Raw genomic sequence first — 5,303 nt, 5'->3', positions numbered from 1 at the left:
CCTGTCTGTCAGTCCGTCCAACACTATAGTCTCAAATACAATGTCTTAAAAACTACTATAAAAACTATACTCCCTGGAAGATTAACTCCATTGATTTTGGTGATCCCGTGACTTTTGTTGCGTTGCCAACCTTAGGCCAAAATCTCCACTTGCACACATATCTCAGAATCTATTATATAACACAGCCACTTACCAAGGAAAATAAGAGATGCAGAGTTTTTCGTTTTTACACAAATAATTATTATGAATATTCAAACACAAACAAAAGCTTCATTGTTAAAGCAACCGTTTCTTGTACAGCAAACAGCTGCCAGTTTGTTTATATCAGTGGTTACATGATGCAGTTTAATATCACGAGCATTATTAGAAAAGTGATTGACTGGGTCTGTGTTTACGATGTCTCAATGTACAATTTTAACAGTCATCTGGATGCCTGCCAGTTAGAAATTAGTTTAATGTGTGTGTGTGTGTGTGTGTGTGTGTGTGTGTGTGTGTGTGTGTGTGTGTGTGTGTGTGTGTGTGTGTGTGTGTGTGTGTGTGTGTGTGTGTGTGTGTGTGTGTGCGTGTGCGTGTGCGTGTGCGTGTGCGTGTGCGTGTGTGTGTGTGTGCGCGACATATGCGTGCACTGCAGGCCTGTGTGTCTCTTATGTCTGCTATAGGACCCACCCACCCATACTCAAGCTGTCTCTGAACTCTTCCTCCTCGTGCGTGTGGTGCGCCCATCAGTCTGTGGCTGGCCAACCAGCTACTGCCTACCCCCCCCCCCCCCATGGTATCCCAGATGGACCCGCCACCATATTGAGCCGCTAATGAGGTGGCGCCGTCCATTCATTGGCTCCATAGATGTGCAGGCCAATCGTTTAACCCACGCCAGAGCCCCCCTTGACCCCGTGTATTTTTAGGATTCACCTCATTTCATGCTGAATAAACACCTAACGTGTGACTTATCACACTATGGTCCACAGGGAGCAAAAAGAGACATAATTTACATCCCCGGCGCAGTCGGCTGAATGGTCAAGATACAATATACTAAACTAAAGACGACTCCTCTCGAGCTGCTATCTGGAATAAAGCCTGCACGTTTGTTTCCGCCAGTCAAGAAAAGCACCAAAGACATCATGTCACAAGTGTACAAGCCCGGGTTATGTTATAGTTGCGCGCCGTCTAGGTGCCGTGCACTCAGAGACGCTGCTCTACACGCTCACGTTCCATGTGTGACACACCGCCATGCAGCTATAAGAATGAATGGGGCGTTATCTGATAATTGCTTTCCACGTACAGTACTGGAGATCATCCAGTACATTACAGCTCTTAAAAGGAGACAGTGAAAACTAGGTGGTAGGAGATTAATTATCGTGCAGAAAGCTGACCTTTCACTCTCGAGTGTCTATAGACACTTTGAAATGATCTCTCTCTCTCTTGCCATCTGTCTGTCTCTCACTATCTGACTCTCTCTCTCTCTTCTCTCTTCTCTTCTCTCTCTCTTCTCTCTCTCTCTCTCCCTCTCTCTCTCTCTCTCTCTCTCTCTCTCTCTTATAAAGCACTCATTGTGTCAATCTAGATGATTGCTCCTGATTAATGGAAGTGAAAGCAGGAGATGGATGTCACTGGCGGGAATCACTTGATAAATCCCACGGTATCCTTGACTGTCAATCTGGTACAATACATGTCCTTGTCCCAATTTATTTGACTTCATTTATCAACACATTCTTTTTCTATTGACATGAGAACCTCGTTTTTACTATTTTCATTCCATTACTGGCTAATGTTTGGCTGGAGACAATAAGTTATAAAAAAAAATGTTACTTGCAAATGGATCGCCAAGCAACAATTATAATGTCCATCCACAGTTTAAGGGTTCAGAACGGAAGACAATTTGAATTGTCTTTTTGTGTGAAATGTACTACACAAACTTGCTTGGCCTTGCCAAAAGAACAAATAGAGCATCAGCCACAGTTGATGTTGTTAGAGGCCTGGAGAGTATCTATGTATTCATACAGCCATACTACCTTCCTGACATTTCGCTAGGTCCAGGGTATAGTATATATGACGGCAAATGTGTAAAAAACTCAAACTAAACAAGTCATTAGCATGTATGACATTGGAGATTTCTCCATTCTGTATGACGTTGTCTATAGTGGCTATAGTCCGGCAGCCGACAGGCTTTTTTTGTTTAAAGTGGGACATTTGGTATATAGCCTTTTTTCTTGGGCTATTTTCTTGGGCTATTGTCTAATGTATATACATATATTCATGAATCCACTTGCTTTATATGTTGGTTCATATGTGACCATACCATTAACATCCCATATAAGGCAAGATTTTCACATTTTCATTATGCTTTATGTATAGCATGTTAAACTAGGGGTTTTTCATGATTCTGAAAAATGGCCAAAATGTGCCCAAATTCTCTTGCTGACCTCATCACATGTGTGATGATTGCAACGGCCGATTTTAGCCCAAGGAGTGTTTTTTGTGCAAAACGAATGCTTGGAATGGATTCAGAATCATTAAAACACAATTTTTGACATTTTTGCCAATGGTAGGGTCACATATAAACCCCTATAAAAAATGCTCAATACCAACAGCCAGTGGATTCATGAATGTATAGAGACAATATTTTAGCCAATAAAAAAAACTATATACCACATTTCCCACCCCACAACCCCGGCTGCCGGACTTAGCCTTGATATATATAGGTCTTGCTGGGTTTAAATTATTATACTGTAGCTCATAGAATAATGAATAGATAGGAAATATGTGGCCTTCTTCCATAGATTCATATCTTGCTGAATGACTTGTTGACACTTGTCAACAACTTGGCCTCATCACTGAGATGAACAGAGATAGGATGTGCAGGTGGTGGCAGACTCTCAGTTGAATAAAATCACATACTGTAGCTAATTAACTGCTTTTATAGTTGGAAGAAGTTCAGTTGGAAGAAGTTCATATCAGTATAAAATCACATACTGTAGCTATTGAACTGCGTTTATAGTTGGAAGAAGTCCACACAGAGCCACAGTGTGCCCCACACAGAGCCACAGTGTGCCCCACACAGAGCCACAGTACGCCCACACAGAGCCACAGTGTGCGCACACAGAGCCACAGTATATGCCCACACAGAGCCACAGTATATGCCCACACAGAGCCACAGTATATGCCCACACAGAGCCACAGTATATGCCCACACAGAGCCACAGTATATGCCCACACAGAGCCACAGTATATGCCCACACAGAGCCACAGTATATGCCCACACAGAGCCACAGTATATGCCCACACAGAGCCACAGTATATGCCCACACAGAGCCACGGTACACCCACACAGAGCCACAGTGTGCCCACACAGAGCCACGGACTGTGACAGGGAGACTAGTTATTTTCTGGGTCTCTCGAGCTAAGGTTTGGGAACACCGGTACCATACTGCAGTACCTTAATTAGTGAGTGAGCCTACGGTGTCATTCTAACCACTGTGTGGAAGATAGGAGTTCCCCCGACTCTCTCTCTGTCTCTGTCTCTCTCTCTCTCTCTCTTTCTCTCTCTGATTATGGGCATCAACAACGTCTTAGAACACTAAAGGGCCAGACTCTCAGCTAGCCACCGGCATGCATGGAGGCGAGGCTGTGACAGCTGGAGGTAATTCACTTTGCCTTATTTTGCCCCGTTGCTAACAGCTCAAGGGATGATAACAGCACGGCAACAGCTTTAATCATATTCTTCCTCCCTTCACGACTGATATTGCTTTTTTCCCCCTATACAGCTTATTGAAGTAGGTGGTGGATAAAGGTTGGAGGTGTGTGTGTGCGTGCCCGTTTGTGCGTGCCCGTGCGTGTGTGGGAGTGTGTGGAGTGTGCGAGGTGTCGTGGTGGGCCGGGGGACATGTAGCATTGATCTGCTATACCGGGGTTTCCTGTACACAGAGAAGCATTACAATGATCCATGGCCTCCTTTGTGGGGCTAATACCTCTGATATTGAGATAGCAGACCCTCCTGTTTTCTGTTCCCGGCAGCGGAGGCACACGCATGGCACACAACCGCCCGCCCAGCCGACCCACGCGAACAGAGTTAGCACACAAAAGACAGCTGAGTTCCATGAACGATGCCGAGGTAATCTAATGGGGGACATTTGTTTTTGTCTCCCACTTGTTTCTCGCTTCTCTCTCTCTCTCTCTCACACACACTCTCTCTCCGTTCTCGTTCGGCTTCAGCAACAACAGCTTTCGTCTGGGGGGGCCTGCAGCAGTATAGTTGCCTCTGTCTGTGGCATATATAAATAACAGTCGGTACGACAGCGAAACAAGTGTAACACACACCATCTGGCCCTCTACCGTACCGGGTGTCTGCCTCTGTGTGCACGGGAGAGAGAGCAGCGCATATGTGGTGAAGTGGGTGGGTTAGTTGGTTTGGTGGGCGGAGGTGCCGCGGCCGCCATGGGGGTGCCATGGATGCGATCAGAATAGCATCTCTTTTTTCCAACTGAAGAAGGGTGCCAAAAAGGAATTGAATGTGACTGGCTGGCTGGCTGAGTGGCTGTGACTTTTCACCACCAAAAATAGCACAGGAGTGCAGTCATCTTCAGCATATGCTGCTTTGCAAGCTTCACTACGTTCCATACGATATGCATGCTGAAGAAGAGCTGTAGTAAAAGTAAACAAAATCAAATGAGTCATTAAGGAATCTGTCGGCAAACATGGTTGTGGCTTGGTATAGCAAGCTGCCCACGTCTTTATTAGCTGCCATCCAGTATAAGCTATTCTGTCAGTCCGTCACAAGCACCGCCACAATGCCAAACCTTTGATGATTGGCTCAGGTCATGCACCATAGAGTTATAAAAGGATAGAGGGATAGAGCGACTTCGATGCTCACCAAAAATGTTGGTGCATGCCCAAAATGCAGAAGTGCAAACGAGCGCTCAACGTTAAACCCCAGCTGCAGTTTCCTTGTCATAAATCCACAGGTCCGCCTGCAGTCCCAGCTCTGACCAGTAGGGCCGAGCGCTTCAACGTTGGAGAGCCTCCCTGGGGGCTTGCCATGCACCAACATAAAATTTATCCTGGTTCAGACTTAACCTCAGAATATTTAATGTATGATTACCAGTAAACTCATTCATAATTAATCAGATGTACATTACACATATTAATTTTAAATTTTAAGCTATAGATTACCGGTAGTTTAAATTATTAAAATCCACCAATGCTGGATTCTTTGTAAACTAGATATTTAATAGCCCCTCGTGCGTGCGTACGTGCATGCATGCGAGAGAGCACGGAATGTGCCCGGAATGCACAGTTTTGTGTGTATG

This window comes from Protomyctophum bolini (assembly GCF_963924005.1).
Source record: "Protomyctophum bolini genome assembly, chromosome: 14".
Lineage (NCBI taxonomy): Eukaryota > Metazoa > Chordata > Actinopteri > Myctophiformes > Myctophidae > Protomyctophum > Protomyctophum bolini.
The sequence above is the reverse complement of the archived record's forward strand: the minus strand, read 5'-3'. Positions refer to the sequence as shown.